At 46.0% G+C, this 24541-nt stretch overlaps 1 long non-coding RNA gene across 2 annotated transcripts in view; it reads right to left on the bottom strand.

The window, feature by feature from the left end:
- The window catches only part of LOC109285644 (uncharacterized), a 49323-nt gene extending 28726 nt beyond the window's left edge, over window positions 1–20597 (bottom strand). For both annotated transcript variants that reach the window (XR_009457654.1, XR_002093455.2), the window contains exons 1-3: window positions 20467–20597; window positions 18707–18753; window positions 16001–16099 (exon numbers count right to left, since the gene is read on the bottom strand). This is a non-coding gene — a long non-coding RNA (uncharacterized LOC109285644). The remainder of the gene's footprint in view (window positions 1–16000; window positions 16100–18706; window positions 18754–20466) is intronic.
- Between the last annotated feature and the right edge of the window lie 3944 nt (window positions 20598–24541).

Below are 24541 nucleotides of genomic sequence, written 5' to 3'. Positions count from 1 at the left end.
GCAGACAAATATATCAGGGGTGAACATCAAGATCTAGAGAAGCAACTCTTCAGGAAGGCACCTCGAAGGAGTATGAGGACCAATAGACATAAGCTAGTACAGCAGTGGTTTCCAAACTTTTTAGGTTGGAGATCACTTTTGGAATTTAAGAGGAAACAAAAATCTACCCCCCCGCTCCCCCTGCCCCGCACCCAGCAGGTAAGCCTGTGCATAAGGGAGAAGGGAGCAGAAAAGGCCACCCTAGCCCCACTCCCTCCTTCACCACTGGAGCCTCAATTGCCCCCCCGTCCCCCTCCCCATGGCAGTGAGTGAGCGGTAGGCCCTGCACAGCCTGGGCAGGGCAGAGGATGGAGCCGCACATGGCTTGTCTGGGGGGCACAGGGGGATCAGGGAGGGATGCAGCTCTTCCTGCAGTAGATAACAATTACACTGTAGTAAGCACTATAACTGGCATGTATTTTGCACTTAATAAAGTTCCCTAGTAGCAAAGATACAGGCCATATTACTCATGTGGTAAGATATTAAAAATCTTTGGTGCCAGTACTATGGCAAAATGACTCAGTTAAATGATTCAAGCTTGCATGCCCCAAAACATCATTCACCAGCAGATGGCTGTGAAAAAAACTGCTATTTGTCATTTCAAAGGAATTATAGGAGCTTCTGTATAATTACTCAGGACAAGATTCTGCCCCAAGTTCCCATACGCATGCTGGTGGGGTGACAATGGGCCATGCTACCATGGCCTTGGGAACTCTCTTAGTCAGAGCTGCCCTAAGGGGGTTTACAAGGAAGGCACACCACAGTCTCAGTACCATCAGCCCTTGAGTGAGTCTAGTATACTGTCTGCATAGCTGCAGTAGATAGGATTTGGATAGCGTCCCTTTACATAGTCTGTGACCCTCCAGTGGTTCGCACTGTGCACTAATGTTTCAGAACACAACAGAACCCAGCCAGAGCAGCAGCTAGGTCTGGTAGGTTATATATTTAGTCAACATAGGCCATCTGGCCCCCATTGTGCTTGTGGTTTCTTTTATGTTTAGTGTGCAAATGAGCCATGATTCCCCCCACCTGTCAGACAGCTACTACTACCATAGACACTGGCTGAGAGCAAGGAGTGCATTTCTGAATGAGACTCCAGTGGTGCATGGGAGATACAGCTCCCTAGACTATCCATGTATATTGTGAAGGCATGTAGGGCACAGCTTGAATTTGGCCTCTTGATGGTAGGTCCTCAGGGTGGGGCCCCTGTTGTGCTCAGTTGCAAAGCAGCAGGCACACCCACACTTTGCATAAGGAGTTAAAAGAATAAAAAGGGAGAGAATCAGCCAGTAGTGGATCTTCACCCATGTAAGTGTGTTTGGACTGTGGACCAAAAACCCTACTCTTTCAAAAAGGCCTTGTGGTTTTCATAGGCTTTAAAAGCACCTAGTCTTCAGAGTGTGCTGTGCGTTCACCTCTGGAGATGCTGGACACCAAAATGGCAACAGGCAAAGTTATGTTTCACTTTTGGCAATTAAGGCCCCATCTTCCTGTTAATATATGTTAGGGACCTAATTGCAACATAGCCGGTACTGACTGAATTCAAGCTTTCAGTTGATTTTCCACTACAGTTCATAGTCTTGTGCCACCTAGTGATGAAAGACAGAATTGCGGCTTACTCATTAAACGTGCTTGTACTCTACATGGAAAACAAGAAAGAGGAGCACAAGGCTGCAGTACTGAATGTATAAGGCATTCCTTATCTTTTAAATAGTTGTACAATCTAACTTCCCAATGAAAGAGGCCTTCCCAAGCCCAATGCTTAGTGTAAGTTGCTTAATGTGACAACACCAACAACCTTGAAAACATTTGCAAGGGAGAAAGTAAAGTCTTTCTGCAAAGGCAGCTGTGGTTAGGAAAACAGTACTATCATTGGTTTCTCCTTATTAAGTCTTCATCAATGACTTCTAGATCAAACTGAGAAATCGTATGAGTCAAAACCTCTCCAGCCTGCGCTGGGTAGCTGAATAAGTCATCTAAATTCTTCCTACTTCGTACACCAATTACACCAATGCAAATGTTAACTGAGACTGTGGCTGAGAACTGTGTTGATATGGCAGGGGGCAAGATTGCATACAGTTAGTTCCCTCTTCCTGTGCTTTATTGACCTTGCAACCTTGCCAGTGGTAAACCCTGTCTTTTTGTCAGTGAATTAAGCAGATTGTGTAAGACTCGAGACACTTCAAGGTGTAACATCTAAAGACTGCTTACTTTGCTTTACACTCAGCTCTGCTTCCGTTTATTTTAATAGGAGTTGTCCAGCTAAACCCCTGTGTGACACTTTGAATATTTACCCCATAGGGAGGGGATAATAAGTGAAGTAAGAAGGCACCATTTTCTATAGAGTGTGGTTTCAGACCATAGCCACATTTTAATGGTACTGTTTAAGGCCACACTGGGCTCTGCTATCTATTTACCTCTTACTCAAACACCAAATCAGTTAAATTATTCAACCAAACTATCTGGAAAGTCTCCATTTTCAGTGACACTCATGGATGTCAGATGGAAAATGTAGAACAATAAGATACTAAATCTAAAACAACAAATATTACAATGGGTTTTTTAACTGGTTAAATATGAAACAGACTCAAAAGTACATTAGATTTCAGTTGAGCAGTGCTCCACATAAGTAACCAGAGCCAGGTGACACTACAGCTTCAGAGACTACATTAGGCATGACAGGATGCTTCATGTCATGACAGAAATTCCATCCTCTCTTTAGGGAATTGCATAACGCTACCTAAGACCTTCATTTTCTCTGGAGTTGCCCACACTGGCATGGATGTCAGAGGACTAAAATCATCTTTGGTAAACATAAATCAGCAAAGATTTTTAACTGAGTAAAACATCAGCAAGGAGAGGAGCTGAATTCTATCCCTGTCTAACAGACCGCATTCCTTAGCTCTGTTACCTAGCTCCAAAAAGTAAAAGGAATGATAAAATATACCATTTAAAAACCTTGGAACATGACAAAGCAATTCTCTTGGTACCTATCTCTGTAATTCTTGTCTTCCCTTTTCCTAATCCAAGCTACCTGTATACCAACTCTGCTGTCATTTGTCACTGTATTTGGTCCAGTTGTCTGCTACCTCACACTCCGAGACATTTTCTACATCCATTCAAACTGTAAGTGCAAAATGCCACCGCTCCACTTGTTAGAATTTTGCACGCAGGTTGCACAGATGTACAAGAATCCACAAGATGCAAGGGGATGAGAATCAGCCTCACTTTGTCTAATGGCCTCATCCTGCATCCATTCAAATAAATGGCAAAAGCCACAGATTTAATAGAACAGAAACAAGTTTTCAGTATTGTGATTTCCTCAGGGCAGGGACTGCATCTTCTAATATTTCTATAAAGCACAATGCACAGCTCAGTTGCTATGTGTGTAACAATAACAGTATAATGGTAATGGGATCCTTCAAACTCAATGCAGGACTTCATTAATGCTGCGTTAGCATCCAGCTGACAGAAGCAGTTCGTTCAGATCACTAACAGGATTAGTACAGTGCTACTCAAATCACTAGAAATAGTATACTGCGATTACAAACAATATTTTTATTCACTATGTCTAGTAGCAACTGACCCATTCTAATATGGTAAATTGTAAGGTCTGTATGTGGAGCTTAGTATGTACGTTATCTTTCATCCATTTTGTATTCTTTCTCATCCATTTTGTGGCTGCCAACACAGCAGCAGAAACCTCTGTATAATGCAAAAAATGAACAGCTGCATGAAACAGTCACTGGTTCACAGGAAGGAGTTCTCTCACTCTAAAACCCTTCTGTACAATTATGACAATGCAAAGCCTTAAAGTGCAGCTTGAGCGAGCTGACAGCATGGAGGCATCACTTCTTCAGGAACCCAGCACTCTTCCTGTTATGACACAGTGGGGGGATGGAAAGGGGGGACAGTGTTTCCCTCACCCTAGCCTCATCCACAGGCCCATAGCTACCACTTAAAACAGATGGCTATGTATAAAGGCCTCACACCTGCCAAACCACCAGCCTCAGGCTTCCTTCCTTGTTTCTTTAGGCCACAGAATAAGAAGAGCATTTGAGCAACGTGCAGTGTGCTCTGTGGTTTTCTCTTTTCCCTGAAGACATGCTATCTAATCTCCCCAGCGCAAGATATCAGACAGCAAGCCTTCTGAGATAGGAGAACAGAGCTGACTGTGAAGCAATGTGCACTTTGCTCAAAGGGTTTCACTTTTTAACTAAAAAAGCTTAGTAAAAGAGAAGTGTAGGTCAGTGTCCCTTGCAGTAGGGGAATTTAAACTCAAACCAAGGTGGGCTCCTCATCTGTGTTATTCTGTACAGTGACACTAAGATAGAAAACTCTGATAGTTGAAAACTGGTCATGAGGCAGACTTTAATTGTTTAAGCCATAACGTGCATTTAGAATGCTATTGCTGGGTTTTGTTGCTGAGGGTTTTTTTTTACTTTTAGTTCCTTTTTTTTGTTAATACTGACAAACGAGGTGTTTCAGAAAGCTGAGCAGTGTGCAACAGACAGTTTTAGCTTGTGTACAAAGGAAGGAAAATGATGTAGCAGCACATTGTTGAGAAAAGATCCTGTTTGTACAATGAGCTGAAGAATTTGTAAACCAGAGCAGAGCAGAGATGCAGAGAAGAGAAAGGAAATAAAGTACAAATTACAGTGAGCACTGATTACCCACAAGGGTGCAATTGGTCAGTGGAAATAATATTCCGCAGGGGAAGTGCAAGGGGTTTAAACACCCTCAGCCCTTTTTACTCTTCTTATTTATAAATACTCAAGTCTGCAGTTATTGAAGACACAAATCTCCCTGCGACTCCGGCAGTAGTTGCATCTGCATCAAGGATGTCAGAGCTGAAATGTTTTTTTCGAGAACGATTCCTGATGACTTTTTATCCCACAGCCACTGAATTTCAGAACATTTTTCTAATTAAACTCCTCCTCCATATAGGATTATTGGAGATATGTAGAACACCTATTTATTTGTCCTAGAAAAATTGCATGATTTGATAAATTCCAGTGGCAAATATTTTATTCCCCCCAAACACAGTGACATTCTTTCCTTTATATATCTGTATATTTCAGAATATGCCTAGTTGTGTTGGATTATTTCAAATTAAACCATTTAAATAGGTCTCTACTGAAATTTTAGTAATTTAAGACATATAGGAAACAAGGTTGTAATGGAGTGCTCTGTCCCTTTCTGAAGAATAATGCACTATGTAATCTGGGTGATGCTGCAGAGAGTGGTTTCTTGTAAACTGATTCAAGTGGTTTAGGGTCAAATTTAGCCAACATGCAAATGAGGAGGAAACATCTTACAGCCAAATACCAGCACTCATAGGTTTTTTTTATTTGCACAGTGTTATGGAGTTGGTGTGAGGGGCCTTAATACTGTAGCCAACCTCTCTGGAGCAGCAGAGCATCAGGTCCACACCTAACTGTAGCTCTTGAGAGATGACTACTCAGTTGAGCCAGAAGGGCTAGGTACAGATATTCAAAAAGCCCAAGGCAGAATCAGTCTAAGTTATGCAGTTTTCTGTAAGCAGCATAGTTTAGAAAGGTAGCAAACAGAATACACACTCATCCTTGGGGGTGGGAGGGGAGAGAGGGGAAATCTTAGACCAGGTTCTGCCATTTTTAAACTAGTCTATGTATGCCGAACATCTGTCCTGTTATGGGTATAGACAAGTTTCTGCTCATTTAAATTTGACTGTAAATTCTTAGCACTTGTAGGCTAAGTACTAGAGGTGCACTGATACATTGGCCTGATATCGGATCAGCACCAATGTAAAGAAAATTGACTATATTGGAAATCAATTTTTTTTGGCTGATGTGGCTGATAACGTGGCTGATAAATGTCCCATGCATGTGCACAGCCACAGCATACATGGGGCCAAGAGTGCAGCCCAGCAGCATTCAGCTGGTAAGTCTGTTGTGGTAGAAGGGGAGGTGAGGGAGGGAAGGTGTTGGGGGGGGTGCAGATTGAGGCCCCCTCAGGGAGGGAGGGAGTGGGGCTGGGGCTGGAGCTGGGGCTGGGGCAGGGGCTGGGGCAGGCGCTGCCCAGATGGGGCAGGGCACAGGAGGGAGCTGTGGCTCATCTGGGGGGCGCAGGGAGGAGGTGGTGACAGGAGGGCATGGGGAGCATGTGCCCCCAGGTCTGCATGGGATGGGGTGGCTGCCACTGCAGGCTGAGGCCAGAGCTGTGCTGGGCTCTTCCCAGTGGGGACTGGGCCGGGCTGCACTTGAGGCAGGTGGTGGTGGTGCTGGGAGATGGCTATGTGGGGGGCTGCAGCCACCCCAAAATTTGCCGTAACCCTCCAACTCCCCTCCCAGCGCTGCCACCACCCACCCTGAGCGCAGCCCTACTCAGCCCCCACCAAGAAGAGCCTGACACAGACCCTGGACCCAGCCTGCAGCAGGAGCCCGCCCGACTCTGTACATAGATCAGGGGGCACATGCCCCAGTGCCCTCCCAGGGTGCATACCCCTCCCCCCCAAAGCCCCTGGCTCCATCCTGCACCCCACCCTGGCTGGGCAGTACCTGCTCCAGCACCTGCCCCAGCTTCATCCCCTGCCCCACTCCCTCCCTCACCACAGGGGACTCAATTTGCCCCCACCCCAATGCCCCTTTCCTTCACCTTCCACTTCCACCACAACAGACTTACCAACCGGGCACTGCTTTTCAAGCTGCCGGGCTGCATATCGAAAATCAAATCAGTATCAACTGATATTCTTCCTTAAAAATCAGCTATTGGTATCAGCCCAAAAAGTCTCTATTGGTGCACCCCTAATAAGTACAGACAGTCAAAAAGCCCAAGGCTGAATCAATTCAATTTTCACTAGTTAATGTAAGCTACATAGATTGAACTGATAGACATTCACTTTTGATTCTGGAAATGCAGCCACATGCCTGCAGTGGCCCAGGCCAAAAGTTGGCAGGGGGTGCGGGGTGCTAGAGCATGCCTCCTTGCTCAGCTGGAGCAGATAGCTTGGGCCAAGGCTAGCCCGCCCACACTGTGAAGGTGGGGCAGGGGTGTTCAGGTAAGGTGCAAAGCATCCTGGGATGCTGGGGGATTCTGAGTTAACTTGAATCTGGAGGGAATCTGGGACAGAAGTTCAATTAACTAATTTAACCTAAATCAGTTAAGTGCGATACTACATCCATCCAGGTTAATCCTAAACCAGTTTCAGCCATTTTGAAAATGGTTTAGATGCACTGGACTTCTGTTGTGTTACAGATTTGAACTAGTTTCCAATCACTTAAACTGGTTTATATGTAATTTCTGTCCCTAGCCACACTGGTGAAAGTTTAATATCTGTACCTGGCCAAGAAGTCCTATCTGTCTGTAGTTTCTTTGTATTCTGGAGAGCAGTGTCACATTGATTATCCCAAATTAACTCAATTTTTGTTTCAGCAACTGTTCCAATGGCCCACTAATTTTAAAACTTAAAATGTTTAATTTTAATATTTGATGCAAATGTGGGACAGAGAGCTAATCATGCTAAAGACTATATTTATATTCCTCAAGTATTTTAAATGGACCTACTTGGATGCTATCTAGAGACAGGAGTTGTACAAAATATCTTGCCTCTAGAATTACTATTATCAGTATTACAAAAGCACCCAGTTGTTCTGACTGAGATTAAGGCCCCAGCACAGTTGTGCATACCTACAGCAAGAGACAGTCCCAGCCACAGAGAGGAAATAGTCCAAAAATGACAACACTAACAAGAAAGCAGCTGGGAAACAGAGAAGAGAAATGACTCACACAAGGTGCTTTTCTAAACACTGAGGCAGACCTGTTTCCTTGTGTGACTTTCTGGAGGACAGCATGAACTTTTGAACATGTTCTTCCTTTGAACATGAGCAAAGATGCCATCCACAATAGCTGCAGTTCCACAGAGTCCCTCATGTCATACCTAGGAGAGGTAGAGTTCCCTGCGATATGAGCAGACAATAGACAGACATGTATCATAAATATTGCATTGGAATTCATCTTGTGCTGAGATAAGCAAAACCAGTAAATTAATTTGTATCAGCCAACATCTGTTTTAAAAAAAAGCCATAGATTCATAGACATCAGGGCTGGAAGGGACCTTGTGAGATTATTGGGTCCAGCCTCCTGCCCACGGAGCAAGAAGTCAGCTGGGGTCAGATCACCCCAGCAAAATAAGCATCCAAGTGTTTCTTAAAGGTATGCAGAGTAGGCGCTTGCACCACTTCTAGGGGGAGTCTATTCCAGACTCTGGAGACTCAGATGGTAAAGACATTTTTCCTTATGTCTAGCCTAAAACTGTCTTCCAGCAGTTTGTGACGATTAGACCTTGTCTTCCCTTGGGGTGCCCTGGTGAACTGACATCCTCCCAGTTCCTGGTGCACACCCCATATATACTTATAGGCTGCCACCAAGTCACCCCTGAGCCTTCGCTTCACCAGGCTGAAGAGTCCCATGCCTCTCAGCCTCTCTTCATAAGGCCTGTTCTGTTGACCTCTAATCATATGAGTGGCTCTCCTCCAGACTCTCTCTTGCTTCTCCACATTCTTTTTAAAGTGTTGAGCCCAGAATTGGATGCAGTACTCCAGCTGCGGCCTCACCAAGGCCGAGTAAAGCGGGAGGATGACTTCTTGGGTCTTGCTTGAGATGCATTGGTAGATGCAAGCCAGTTGTATTTGCTTTGCCAGCTGTGGCATCACATTGGTGGCTCATGTTCATCCTGTGGTCAATCATGACTCCCAAGTCTCTTTCAGTCATGGTGCTAGTAAGTGTAGCACTGCTGAACCTTAAGTATGATGTGGGTTTTTTCTCCCAAGGTGGAGCACCTTGCATTTCTCTGTATTGAATATCATCAGGTTTTGATCCGCCCACCTTGCGAACCTGTCCAGGTCAGCCTGAATTGCCAGTTTATCCTTTACTGTGATCGCACTTCCCCATAGTTTGGCGTTGTCTGTGAACTTAGTCATGACTGTTGAGGCTTTATCCATTATTATGACCTTTCACCTAATCTACTGAAATTTAGCACTATGGAGCTTCAGTATAGTCTTCAGAGGCTGGTATAGGAAAATACAGATATTATCACTTGGTTAAGGGTTCATGTGCCCAGAGACTCTGAATTTGCCTGTTTGGGAATCTTCTATTCCTAATAAAGTCACCTAATCAAAAGTATTGATAACTTGAGTGGTGATTCCTTTTCAAGAGTCTGCTTTCATTTCAGGAATATGTTGCAGCGCATTCTATCATGAAATGGAATCATCCTTTGTTCACTGACAATAAAAGGACCTGATGAGTCAATGGAAAATAAGGTTTCCCTGGATATAATCTAACTTTTCTGCATATCTTGTGAGAACATCTGATGTTGTAGTCTCAACTGGATCCATAAAATAGTACCAAATTAAAAAAAAAGAAGAGGACAAAATCCAATCATGTTTCCCAAGCCCAAACTACTAAAGCATAAATATCTACCATATGAAATTTTAAGTACAATAGGAATTTGGGTACAAATTTATAGAATATGATCTCTGAGATAATATTTACTGGACTTTGTTACCAAATTCAAAATCTACAGCATAAGAAACAGGGACTAACAATATATGAGTAAATGTCTGGCTTAGACATACTCTATTTGTTTCAGTGCTAACAGTGTTCATTAAAAAGCTCATTCTGGTCAGAAACATTTTCCCCTGTCACCTTTTGGTAAATTTGTACAGGTCTCTTTGGGTCAGTATTATGCAGGGCTTATAAAACAGATGAGAGCACTTTAAATTAATATTTTTAAGAGTCAACAATGGAACAAAATCCAACCAGGGGCCCCACCCACAGCCACACAATCTAGGTTATTTTTAATTAATTTAAAAATTGTTAATTAAATATACTGAATTCCACCTAAATTATTTAGCTATGGCCTTTCTGAAGACAACAAATATTGGAATACCAACAGTCCGAGACTGGGCATGTTGTGTCAAATTTATCCTTTGGCTTATTAGAAATGCATCTGGGAAGGCTTTGTCCTGTGGTCTACTATGCCCATACAGCCACCATGGCTAGGTATAAATAAACTAGATATAAATGTGTATAATATACACATAAATCAGTATAAGTGATCAGAAACTGGTTCAAATCTGTAACACAACAGAAGTTCAGTGTGCATAAACCACTTTCAAAATGGCCAAAACTGGATTAAGATAAACTTGGAAGTAGTATCAGACTTAACTGATTTAGGTTAAATCAGTTTATTGAACTTCTGTCCCGGATCTCCTCCAGATTCAAGTTAACTCATGATCCCCCAGCATACCAGGACGAGTTGCACCTCCCCTGCAAACCCCCTCCTTGCAGGGTGGGCGGGCGGGCTAGCTTTGGCCCCAGCTGTCTGCTCCAGCTAAACAGGCAGGCATGCTCTTGTGCCCTCAGCTTCTGGCCTGGGCCACTGCAGGCATGTGGCTGCATTTCCAGAATCAAAAATAAATGTCTGTTCACTTGCTTATCAGTTCAATCTACGCCGCTTAGCCTAACCTGTGAAGATTGAATTGATTCAGCCTCAGGCTTTTTGACTGTCTGTACTTTGCCCATGACAGCAGGTAGATTTATGGATGAAACAGCAGGGGAAAAAATATCCAGATATGATGGTTTAATGCTGTTATAGCCTAAAGCTTTTAAACAGTGTCACACCCAATCAAGAAATAGCTACCATGAGCACAATGCTGGTTAGGAAGAAAATACTGTTAGTTTTGTATCAAGGCAATGTTTACCTACAGTTCATTAGTTTCTTCTCCATGGACAGTTCAGATCACACCCTTAGTCTGTTCTCAGGAACAAAACACTCTTATCTCCTTTATATTTTACTAGGACAAGCTACCCACAACTGCAAGTCTGCAAAACACACTTAACATCAGCAGTACCATTATCTGATAATGAAGGAAGGTTTTCGGGCAAACTAGAGCAGCCTGTTATAGTTCTGAACAAAGTGGAGAGATAACACAGAATAAGTATTTGGGTGTGTATGCAGACTGATATAGATGCATATGGTACAAATGGGATTTACCAAAAATCAGGATCTAACACCAGAATATCCCCAGCCTTTAGAAGTATTATAGCCAGGCTCTGAAGTTTTCAGCTCAGGTGCTTCTGTAAGAAGCAGATAGATTTAATGAATGAGTGAATATATCATTGTTCATAGGCTGTACTGTAGCAAGGATGGTGCCAGTGGTTCACTGGCACTGGAAGCCCTCACATTGCGGGGGGGCACTACATACACTGGAAGTAATTATGTCATAGCACATAGAGGAGTGCTCTGCAGTTGATCTGCACCAGGCACAGAAATGCCTGACTATGCCTCTGTTCATGGATTAAATCCATTTAAAACCTGGATTCCTAGTTCTTCACCATTTTCTGCAGTTTCACTTTGTACCTATTGTATGTTAGCATTATTGCCTCTTGGGTTTTTTGGGGGAGCCTACCTATAACTAAACATATTTATTTATGTATTTGATTTAAACGTGTGTTAGAACAGTGAAGCAGTGGAGTAGACTGCCTAGGGAAGTTGTGAAATCTCAAGAAGAGGTTGGACAAAGCATTGGTAAGGGATGATGTAGAAGTCTATCCTCTACTATAGGTATTTCTTATGCTTCTGGACTTTGCTGGTTGCCATATTTAGTCGGGGAGATTTTTTTTTCCCCTTTTGTGTATCAGGAGATTTGGGGGGGGGAGGGGTTGGGGGGGGTTGTTTGTTTGTTTTTTACTTCCTCAGAAGCATTTGGGGATTTTGACTGGGCGCACCAATGCTCTTGCAGAGGCTTAAACCCAGAGCTTCCTGGCTAGAGGGTCTTACCCCTCAACTCAGGGTCAGATGTATTACCACATTTGGAGTCAAAAAGGAATTTTACCCCATGGTCAGATTGGTATGGACAGTGGTGGGGGTTTGCCTTCTTCCTTGGTTCTCTTGAGTGTATTTTAACAACCCTCGTACCAGCAGGACATTGCCTGCTTCCCCCGCCCCCTTGCTTTACCTGTGGCAATTTAGGGTGTTACACCTTGTAATTGTGTCAGGGTTGTCTGTGTAGTTTTAGTAATAGGCAAGACAATGGATTTGCATAGGACAGTTTGGATAGGGATGGTCCCACCTTTGGCAGTGGGTGCGGGTTGGACTAAATAACCTCCAGAGGTCCCTTCCAGACCTATTTATCTGTTATTCGATGCATTTACATATATATTTGGATACGCAAATAATATTTTCTAGACTGTTAAATTAAGCTGCTATAGCTTTGATGGGTTCCCACTCTCCCCAGGAGGCCACAGAGAATAGGCAGTTGAATACATGCTTGCCACAACAGGCTGAGCAGTGGGGAACTGGGGTGCCCATCAGCAGAACACTCCACATACGGAGAGCTCAGGCATCTCTTCCCCAACCTAAGATACATACAGATGTGAAAGGTGCCCACAAGGTGATGCAAGGTGCTGAATATGGCCCTGCTACTAGATCTGTTGCTGTTGTGATAGTTCTGTGTTAGCAGCAATGAAAGGTACAGGACTATTATGAGACGCTGAGATTATCTTCTTCAATTTATTACTGATGCCCTGATGATGTTCAAAATGAGGTTTCTTTCCCCAGCAGTCACTGCTGTGACAGACCACTACATTTCACAATAGTTGAAAGGTTTCTCTAGCTGAATAGATCTAAAGCTATTGAAGTTACACATAGATATGTCATGTTAATGGGTTCAGGCACTCAGCTTTTCACATCTGAATCCCATTTTTTATGTTAATTCCTCTTTTTCAATCTTTACTTCAGCTGTGTGGAATGCTCAGTCCTTTCTGATCCTGACTTGAATGTCCTGTTGTCCCATGCAGTGATCCAGGTTTCAAGTAAGCTGACATTTTTTAAACTTGTACAATTTTGAGATTGTATGAATGGCCAAAATTTCAGCTTGTGCTTTACACAGGCCCTGACTAGAACATTATAATCAGAATGCTGCATGCTCTGAATTCTCATGGCTATGGGCACACCTTTTTTACCCCAGCAAGTCTCCCTTACCATTTGTCTAGTATTTAAGATTTTTCAGACTCAGTCTCTCTGTAGTCATAAGCCTTGATTTGTGCTTATAACTCCCCTAACTCATTTGTATGTAAAATTCCCATAACTCATACTTGGGTTCTGTCAGTTCCCTCTCTTCTTCTCATTTACCTCATTCAAGTTACATCTGGCTTATACACTTTACAATATACAGTTGTGCCCACACACGTTTGAACATGTGGCTGTAAGGACATAGGTGTATACAGGGGCAGATACAGGAGGGGTGCAGTAGTACACTTGCACCCTTCTTTGATTCCTGCTCCACTCACAGTTTAAAACTGACCACCGGCAGTGGCTTCTAGTCAGGGAGTGCTGAGGAAGTCAATTGACTTCATGGCTCATTATAATCTTCCTGATCTCTTCTAAAATCATTCCACAGGTGTTAACAACCCACTTTTCTTTTTAATGGGCTTGATGTTCCACCAGTCAAGCTAGCCTTTGTTCTGCAATGCTATCTATTAGCTGCTCCTGGTAAGGAAGATCCTATATCACAGCCCTGTGGATTGTTTTTAATTCATTCCAATTAAGTTATTTTTACTTCTGCTTCAATCTTAAACTGAATAATACAGCCCAAGGCCCCTGGCATATCAGGAAACTTCTGGTTTATTTTTAGCTGGAGAAGAATGTGTTATTTTATATGGGATGATGAAACTCACCATCTTCACCCCTTTTTCAGAAGTCTAGATCTGCCCATAAGTGTATAGCAGGGGCAGGTGATCATTTCAGGTGGAGGGCCACTTAATTAGGTTTGGTGAGCTTTCTTAGGCTGCATGGGTAGCCATACCCCTTGACAGTTGCCCCACCCCCTGGTCTCCATCTGGGGATGGGAAGTCCCACCCCCTAACCCCTGACCTTTGCCACTGGACATCACTCCCCTTGCCCCCCAAAAATACTTCTTTTGAGAGATGGGGGCTGACATCTTAGAACCAGATATAAACCAAATCATACACTAAAAGTCAAATCATACACTAAAAGTAAAAAATATATTACAACATATTTTTTATTACAAAAAATATTTTGTCATGATCTGTGTTTGCATACTTTATATAGCGGTGACTGCATAATAACTCAAAAATTAATTTTTAGTCTTGCATATTGGGGTGTGTGGTTGGGGGGTGTATGTTGCATGTGGGAGGACATAGGATATGTCAGGGGGTGTATATGTGGGGGGTTGTGGGGGCAGGGTGCCGGTGTGTGGCATTTGTGGGGTGTGAGGGAAGGTGTGGGGGTGTGAGGACCACCCCACACTCCCCCCATTGCACAGCAGCAGCAGCACCAGGGTGGGGTGCTCAGGGTGCTTGTGCCCAACTCAGGCACTGGTGCCTGGAGGTGCGTGACTCCAGCTGGTGCTTCACATCTTGGTGAACGCAGCGTGGTTGGGCTGCCTCTATCGCTGGCACTCCCCACCACACACACGCAGCCCCTGCACTCACGCACCTCTGGAGGGAAGCTCCCCATCCTGGAGCCGACTGCCTTCACTGCCCCCTGCCACACAGGTCCTGGGACTCTGATGGAAGTGGAGAGGAGTCCCAGGACCTATATGGCAGGGAGTGATGAAGGCAGCCAGCTCCAGTGCAGGGAGATTCCCTCCAGTGGTATACAAGTGCAGGGGCTGTGTGTGTGTGGCAGGGAGTGATGGCAATAGAGGCAGCCCAGCTGAGCTGCACTCGCTGCAATGTGCAGTACCAACTGGAGTCGCGCGCTGCTGGGCACCAGAGCCTGTGCTGGGCACCAGTGCCCCAAGCATCCCTGTCTGCTGCAGCTGCTGCTGCACCATGGAGGGTGAGCGTGGGAGGGTCCCTATCACCCCCACCCTCCCTCACACCCATATCCTGCCCACCCAAGCTCCGCACTGCTGCCAGCCCCAGCTCCATGCTCTGCACTCCCACCCAGCTGCAGCTCCCACCCCCCACCGCTTCCCTACCTGCTGTCTGGGGAGAGTGGGATGTTGGGGAAGCCAAGCAGGTCCCCTAGTGGCTGCAGCAGCGGCAGTAGTGGCCCCGCCTGGATGCTGCTGCTGTTTGGGCTAGGCCCTTTCACCCATGAGGGTGGGAGTGAGATGCAGTAGGGTATGTTGGCAGGGGAGCCATATAAATGGGTGCCTCATTCCCATGCCTCATGAGCAGAAAGGCTGGGCAGGGTACAATTAGCTGGTGGGCACTGAGGGCCAGATGAAAGTGTCTGGTAGGTTGGATTCAGCCTGCAGGCCACATTTTGCCTGCCCCTGGTGTGTAGACACTAAACTTCCCATAAGCTGTTCTATGGTAATGGTCTATCTACATGCTCTAATCCTGCAGTATGGGGCAAGATACCTCACCTTTAATGGGATCAGAGCATACACACCAGTGTGTGCCATGGAGTACCTGATTCCACATAAGTGCCTTGCTTACCTCATGGCAAGCTGATTTTTGTCCCCTTACCCTCACTGGTTTATTGTTCCCTAATGCCTCCTGCTTATGACAATTTTATTTGTAGTGATGTTGTTGTTTTCTGTCCTGTGTTGCAGAAATAAAACAGGGTACATGTTGGATCCTGCACTGCACCAATTCTACACTACATACCACCCCAATCCCCACCCACCCCAATCTCATGATTGTTATGGAAGGAGCTGGTCCACCCTTAGCTGACAGGGCCATCCTACACTGTGCTAGCTGGAGTGATTGTATAGGGACTATGCACTCTATTCTTGCCACCAAGACACCCCAAGAGGAGACAGGGAGAAGAAAGGCACATCAGGCAATGCTGCTTTATGGCCACAGATTTCTTTGCATCAGGAGCATCCTCAGCTGCCCCTGAGTATCAGCTTTCCAGTTGCCCTGCAGTGCATGCCCATAGTTGATCTAGCATATTACCCAGGTCTGAATTCAGCCACTGGAGCCAAGATGCTCTCCCCCTTACCTAGTCCAGGTAACTGGGCTCAGCACTGGGGAATCCATGGATCCTGGGCCATGAAGGCAGTATAAGGTCTTCAGCTTTAGAGTGGAAGCAGACACCAGTCTGAAATTATAGGGAAGGCATCAGCAAGCAACTTTGCAGGGCAGATTCTCTGGAGCCATTTCAGATCTTTTTCTATTAACCCCTGAAATGTCTCTGAAGTGAGACACCAGCAGGCCATGGGCAGTGATGTCCAGGGATCCTGGTTTTCTCATTTAAAAATCACAAATTTGCTGATTAAAAATATACATATTATACATATCAGTTGAGCACAATATTTTATTGATATATTTACAACTTTAAAGCAATTTGGAAGCCTACCAGTGCCTCAATCACAACAATAAAATAAATTCTAAATACCTATAAATTTTGGTATTTGATTTTGTGGTTTTTAGCGTGGAAAATAAGGGCTACCCCTGCCCTCTTTGCTCACCACTGCTTTGTGGTACTGAGCAGCCCTGCACAATGCTGTAGCAATTGGGCGGAGGGAGGGAAGCGGGGTGACTGCCCTGAGCACCAAAGCAAAGGGGTGCCAACAGGTGCTGCCCAGCTGGGGCGGGATATGGGAAGGAATCATGAGCAGCTCATTTGTGGGGAGTGCGGGTTGGGGGAAGGGTGGCTCCTGCCACTGTGTACACTCCCAGGCAAGCATGGGGGGTCATGTGCCCCCCAGATCTTTGTGCAGGACAAGGTAGGCTGCCGCTTAGGGCTTTGCCCCAGGCACCAAACTTTGTTGCTACAGCACTGGCTCAGCCCATGCCATTGCCTCTCACTCCCAAACCACAGCCCCCTAGCCCTGCTGGTGCTCCTCACTCCTCACCCACAGCCCCCTGCTTCCCCCAGCCCTGCCCACATCCACAGCCCCCTGCTGCCCACAACAGGCCTGAGCCCCAACTGCCACCTGTGTGAGGCAGCAGTGGAGCAGAGCCTGACTCTCCCTCCCCCACAAGTGGCATGGCCAGAAAGGAGCCCGTTGAGGGGCACAGAAGCAGGCTGCCTGTTGCAGGCTCGGGCTTCCTGCCCTGCTGCCCTTTGGGGCCTCTGCGGCCCAGTGGGTGGGACCCAGTACAGCAGGGCAGAGTGAGCCTGGGTAGGGAAGAATGTTGCTGCCACTGGGAGCTCTGCACCACCATGGTGAGGCACCCCCTGCCCACCCAGCAGCAACAAAGGGCACAACTCTGTGCCAGCACCCCCGTTCCTGCCAGGGGGTGCCTCACCATGGTGGCACAGAGCTCCCAGTGTCGGCAATGAACTTTCCCACCCGCCACGCTCTACCCTGCTGCGCCAGATCCTGTCCATTCGGCCGTAGAGGCCCTGGGAGGAGAGCAGCAGGGCTGGGAGCCAGCCCCACACACAAGTCTGGGGGGCACATTCCCACTATGTCCCTCCTGAGAGTGCATGCAGTGATGAGAAGCCAGGCCTCCCCCACCGTCTGTCCTCCCTGGACGAGCTGCCCGTCTTGCTCCCTGCCCAGGCCCTGCAGCCGCACATTCCAGCCCCAGGCTCCAAGCCCCACGCACTGTCCAGGCTGGGCAGCAGCCTCAGTCCCAGCCTTGACCACCTCCCCGCCACTCTGCCAGACTTACCCGTGGGAGCTGCTCTCCAGACTACCTGATGGACATGTGAAATTGTATGTGCGCACATGCACGTGGCACCCCCACCTGATCGCTCTCCTTCCGCTCCCTCCAGCCCCTTGCAGGCTGGAACTCTGCTAGCCTGAAAGGGGAAACCCACCATTTCCTGTGTTTTTCTCCTTAAAAAGAGAAAATCCAGAGTAAGAGGGGCTTCCAGCATGCTTCCTTTAGTAGACATCTCTAAAGAGGATAGTGTGCGGCTAGTTACATTGGTTACATGCTGCATGTAAGGGGAAATCCCCAGCTAGTCAGAGTCCCTGATTTTCCAGCTTCAGAAGCCAAGGATGTTATCAATTGAATTGGTAGTCCTGTCAGATCAGACGCAAGTGGCTCAAGGGCAAAGTGATTGGCAGCAAGCTGAATATCCCTCAGCAGTTAATTAGGAGAAAGACTACTCCTTCTCAAGAAGTGTGCCTGCCCTTCAACAACTGATACTGCAATCTGTCAAAACTGTTCCCTTGCCTCTGTTCCTAGGAAAGAGCTATACAGTACAACTGGCACACACCATTCACAGCCAAATTGATGTTTGCCAGCCACAGCCTCATGGAGTGATTCTGGGTACATCCTTGCTAACTGACAGGCAGCCAAGGAAGAGATGCTGTAGGTGCTGTCCAGCCAGAAAACAGAATGTCTGCCAAGCTGTAAGCTTTATTCCAGAGCTCAGCCAAAGCGAAGACAAGAGCCCATAAGGTCAAAGACTTCCTTACAACGTCTCTTCCTCCAGAAATGGTAGGCAAGATTCAAGGACTGGGCTCCATAAAAGCAGTTGTGCAGTGGTGAGATATAGCCATTCTTTCATTCTTTGAAAACCTTTTCTGAAATTTTGGGTCACAGGGAAGAAGCAAAGCTGGGGGAAGGGATTTGAAAGAGGAGGTTGGGAAGGATCGGTGGATAGACAAACTGCACTAAGTTACAACCCAAGGGACTCGAGACCAAGTTCAACTCCCTGTTCTGCCACAGACTGCAAGGGCAACCCTGTACCGCCTCTACACCTCAGCTCCTCATTTCTAGAATAAGGATCATAATTCCTCCTTACCTCACTCAGGTGCTGGAAGAGTACAGATGTGGGGCCCATGCAAGTACCTAAAAGTTAGATGGAAACAGACGTGACAGAGGTCCCTAGATGAGCACACAAAACCATCTCTCTCTCTGGTTCCTAAACTTCATGCTGTCTCATGTCATGCTCTACACTTTTTTGACTGAAAAAATACTTCTCAACTGTGCCTCTATGGAAGAAATCAACTAAACCATGATCTGCTATAGAAGGGCTGGCTGTCTATGACATCAGGAAAAAATTCTTTACGGTGAGGGTTGCCAAAATATGGAATGAGCTTCCAAGGGAGGTGGTGCTTTCCCCTTTCTTGGAGGTATTCAAGATGAGATTAGACAAGCACCTAGCTGGGGTTACTTAACCCCAGTGCTGTTTCCTGCCTAAAGCAGGGGATCAGACTCGAAGTGCTTAAAATGATGTTTAATAATCTTGTCTACTTTCTTCTGTGTTCTATTTAACAGTGTTTGTTAGACATGAAAGAAAAAAGGGATTTAAATGGAGAGCTCATACTGTAAAAACATCCCTGCAGAGTAGGCCAGAAAACAGAAACCTACTGAAATAGCACACAGTAAATTGTAGGGCATGTGTAGATGAAATGGGGGCCCTAAATTGAAGTGGTGGGTTTTAAAAAGCACCGCTTCAGTTTAGGGCTGATTACACCCCCATGTTGTGCACACACCCCGCTGACTTACCTGCCTCTCCGGCAGGGTGGGGAGGGTGAGCTCCCGGTAGGTGGAGCAGCCCCTGGGCTGTAGGCAGGGGCTGGTGCTTCCCTCTGCGGCAGCAGCGCCCCCTCCCCAGCGGTACCCACCCACAGGCACCCGGCTTGCGTGGTCCCAGGGGGCACCGCAGCCACAGAGGGAAGCACCAGGCCCCCGCACACCTCAGGCAAGCAGGCAGGCTCTGGGGGTGGAGGGAAGATCAGGTTTGCCGCTTTCCTTGGGCGGAGCCTGCTTTCCTGGGCTGCTGCTGGGCTGCCTGCATGGGCTTTCTGTAGAGCCCCTGACCTGCATGGAGACCGGTGCTTTGCTCCACGGCTGTAGGGGCAGCAAACAAACTTCTCGGAGGAGTTTTAATTTACTGCACCCCAAGTCATTTAAGGCGCGTTATGCTGCCGAATTTCCTACAGCAGCTGGATTTGGCCTGCGAGCAGATCTTTGACACCCCTGGCATGCGCAATATGCTGCCGAGGCATGCAAACACCAACACTATAAAAGCGGTGCAAAAGCATTTAGCCTGCTTTAAAGTGTGATGCACACACACCTCTCGTTTCATCTACACATGGCCTTAGCCACTACTTTAAAGACAAACACTGTCAACTTCTAAAGTCTCCTTGTCCCTTGTCTACTGGGATGTATCCCTCAAGAGGGCATTATATATAAATGGAAAATAGACAAACCATTAGTTTTGGACACAGAACCAGAAGCCTCTGATATGGTGACCATATTTTGTCTCTTTCCACCTCCATTTTTAATTTAATTACAGGGTCTCTTGCAGCCTTCTCTACACTGGTGTATTGCATCACCTGAACTTTAGTCCCTTTGCCTTCCAGTGTCTCACCACCACCCAAGCTTTTTTCCCCACATTTCTAACAAGTGTTTCTGGCCATCTAACTACTTTGCTTGCTGCAGTGCTTCCCACCTGGATCAGGTTGTACATTTATCTGTGTGCCTTCCCACTGTGCTAGGGTCATCTTGACTGTATATCACCTTGACATTTAGACATTTGCAGGTATCCAGGAATACCTTTTCAATATCAGACAGCAGCACCCCCATGTGACTCCACAGCCATGTCCTTCTTGTCTCCTCTACTCCCACATGGGTTTCTTCAGAAGCCTGGCATTTGACTGATCTTGGACTGGACTGCAAGTCCAGAAGTACCTGCAGACAAAAGAGCAGGTTGAAACCTCTGATAACAGTGCTGTTACCTTCCTGCTATAAAGAACTGGATTTGATCTTTTAAGCACTGCATTCCAAGATGACAAGATGGAGGGTTTTCCAAGCTCCAAGACAATGTGACAAGCACACTTGATCCCAGATATACTGTGGGGTCTGACCAGGACATTTTCTTTGGCACACAAGTATGTTTATAGATTACATGAGAGCCTCATACAGACAGTTACATTCAAACCTCTGAGGACAGCCAGCCTAAAAATGCTGTGGAGAGCAGCTGTACTATTCTGTAGTACAATACAATTGTCTACAGCTTTTTTCCAGGTACCAGCCTGTTGGGAAGAGCTAGGAGTCTCACCACCAATTTGCCTTTAACCCACTACCTCCATAACATAATCAAAATGGCATTTGTGTCAGAGTCCTATAATTATATTTCCCTGCAGTATCAAATCCTACAATTGGATGTATTTGCTGCCTCCATAGACCACTTCCTAGGCTGCTTCTTATTTCACCTCCATTCAGTTCCATCCATTCCATCCCCCTTATTCCCCTCTGCTCAAGATGTAGGCACCATGAGGGTTAAAAACCCCAAACACTGCATGAAAGGCATGTACGTTGTAGAGGCAGACAGAAGGGAAAAAAGATCAATAGAAAATATACTTCAGCTCCCATTTTCATTAATGCATTTCAGCTTCAGATTTCTCAAGGTAAATGGCTCAAGTCAGACTACAGCCATGGTTCAAAATGCATAGACATTACGAGGCTTCCCTAAAGATTTGATACCAGGTTGGGGGGAGGGGTCTGAATAATTGCTACAAAATGCTATTAATTTTGAAGCGTACTTTATGCCACGGGTGTCAAAAGATCTCCTCGCAGGCCAAATCCAGCCTGTGAAGACTTATCATGTGGCCTGCTGGGCTCTTAGAGGAGCTGGGAATTTGGGGGCAGAGACCCAAACTAAATTTGAACCTACAGAGCCTTGCTGGGGACTCATTTCAGTGGCAAAGGTGCAAGTGATGGGTGTGTTAATCCTCACAGCTCAGGAAACCTCAGCAGTTAACTGTTGGGACAGTAGGTATTTGTACTCTTTCAGGTTTCTTTTAGCACCTGTACAAGGACAGGCGTTATAATTTTCAAGAAGACTGACAGTGTGTCAATCCAGTGGGCTACGATCTGTTCCAAGAGTCATTGAACATGTCTCAGAGAACCACATGGGCAGAAGCAGAGAACAGATGTTTCCTGAAACACATGGCCCTAGAAAGGAGAGGATGCATACAACATAGAGGGCACCCCCACGGGCTGTGAGGCCAGGCTGCAGGAGCCTTGAGGACCACTGGCTCCCATTTTTATTTTTAGGGTGGGTTTTTTTCCTGATGATTCCATGGTAAAATTGCGGAGCTTGCCATTTTTTGTGGGTTTGCTTTTTTTTTTTGTGGTTTCCACAAGAAAATGTGAAATTGCAAATAGGGTAGATCCCTACCTATACAAGTTTGTGAGCACTGGTATTTGGCCAGGCCTCGGTGCCACTGGCCACAAGTTTGTACTATATTTTTAGGCAACTGTTTTTGTTAAGAAAATGTGGGTTTTTCAGGTGACATGAGTTGTTTGCTATCCCAAAAGATTCATTTTGAAATAATTTTCCTGAAGAGTTTTAAGGTACAGCTCACCCCATAAACTGCTCATCCTACGTTGTGCCAATGCCTAAGAAAAGTCAGGGTACAAACGATTCCTTCATTCCCTTGTGTCCAGCATGCTCAGTGCTCTTAACTACTTCCTTACCACAGTGCAAGAGGACAGTGCATCCCTGATTCTTCTTTCCTCACCACAACAAGGAAATTCCCTCCAGCTGCCATAGTGTTCACAAGTTTCTTCACCTTCTAAACCCACCGATTCCCACCATTGCTCTCACAAATGGTGTTCTAAATACAGCAAGCACTTATCACACAGGTATGTAAGAAGAAATGAATCTCTTTTGCAAGACACTACCCCTACCTGCCCCTCAGGCTTCTGAAGCACTGATACTTCACCCATGCTCTCTCTTGCCCAAGTAAAAGGACTCAGAAGCCAGGGAAGCAGAGGCCAAGCTAGGCCTCTAAGAGGGACAAAAGGAACTGTGACTCCACTAGCATCCACTGCAGTCCATGAAGCAAATGGTCCCTTGCTCATTTTAAGAAAGTCTGATTTTTTTTAAGGAAGCCCTGGCACTGCTGACCTTACCAGATGACCCCACATTGATACTAAGACCTTTCCACAGTGATCAGCTGCTTGTTTCTGTTGATATAGTCTCTGGCCTAATGTGGGGCAGCTCCTCTCCACCCCTCACAACAGTCACATATTCCATGAATAGCCCCATCCAGTTCAGGAACACTGTCCATTCACAGAACCATTAGTAACCTCCTATATATATGGCCACGCTCTGTGAGACAGCACAGTGGCACTCTCTTCGTGGCATTACATACCTCCATAACTATAGCCCTGACTGTCACGATCACAGTATTCAGCGGTAGGTCCCCCATCTGCCTAGTACAATTCTGATATAGCATTAGCAAAATGGATGGATGCCAATAAAGGAATCAAAGAAGACTGGCAGTTTGAACCCATGTTCCAAATTCCCTGTCCTTTTCATTGTGCATTGTGAGATGCCTTGTGGAAAGAGACCACAGAGCTGTGTAGCAGAGCATTGTACCATCGTATGACAACCCCATATTTTGAGCAGGTAAGTCAAACGTGTTAATTCAACAGTTAACAAGGTACCATCCGTTAAATAGGTAACATCAAGGCTGCTAAGCTTGCACAAGAGCTGCATTCGAGTCCATTTCTCATCTAGTTGCCAGTGCCATGCTGGGCATTAACAAGCCCCTTACTATTTTCGGTACCTAGCACCTCTCCTTTTGTAAGGAAAGAGAAGATGTGCCAGAGACCAGAGCATGGGTAGCTTATCCCAACGATAAAGGCAGCAGTCTGAAAGCAAACCAATTTGGGCTGCCCACACTGCCATCCTAAGACCAAGTCAGGAGCCCAGGGCAGTAACCAACATGGTAGTTGGATCTCTGAACTCAAGGCTAACAGGCAGGATACACAGTTCATGAGCCAGAAACAAAAACCAGGAAGCAGTCAATAACCAGAAGACCAGCAATCAGAACATCTGTTTCTGGTAGTCTATAAGGTACAAATCTACCCTGCTTTCCGCCAAAATAAGTGGCAGGAACCAAAGACAGAAGCAATGGAGCCAGACAGAGATCCATGACCACAGGCCACCAGTCAGAATGAAATTTGAGAACAGGGGTTTGTGGGACTGGTTCAGGCCCATGGATGTAATGTTCAGCACTTATCAGATGTTTGTGCTGTCCTCATTTGGGTGCCATAGTCTATCAGATAGGCTAGTTAGCAGGCAGGTTGCTTGACCTCAGCTGGAACCAACTAGCTCAAAGTGCCTGTTGCTGCACTGATTGATCTCCACGTCTGCAGAAGAGATTTAATACATAAAAGGGGAAAGTTGAAGAACAAGTTCTGTGAAGAAATGTGGGCTGCTTCCATTTGTCTGTGTTTCAGTCTCATCCCACCAAATAAAAAAAAACAGCAAACATAACAGATCCCAGATAACCTCTGAAGCTAGCATGGCTCTGGCCATCAGAGAAGGAACTCTGGGTTTTATCTGGCCAATAGGAGCAGGTAGTTGTGAAGAAACTAGAAATACTAGTGCTGCTTGAGAGCTCAGCTAAGCCCCAGGCAAGAATCCTTAATCAGATTGTCCCCTCAAACAGAAAGCAAGCCAAGAAGTGGATGAGAAAACTGTGAAAGGCCATGCAGTTGTTGCAATTCCTGTACTTCAGAAGAAATGGAATGTAAAGAATTGTAAACCCTTAGGCAAATTCCTTAAGGCTCCCTCCAATCCCTCCCCCTCCAGCAATCCCAGGTGGGAGGCACT

Source organism: Alligator mississippiensis, chromosome 1 (genome assembly GCF_030867095.1).
Source record: "Alligator mississippiensis isolate rAllMis1 chromosome 1, rAllMis1, whole genome shotgun sequence".
NCBI classification, from domain to species: domain Eukaryota; kingdom Metazoa; phylum Chordata; order Crocodylia; family Alligatoridae; genus Alligator; species Alligator mississippiensis.
Note: the sequence above shows the minus strand (reverse complement) of the source record. Positions and strands in the feature narration are given on the sequence as shown.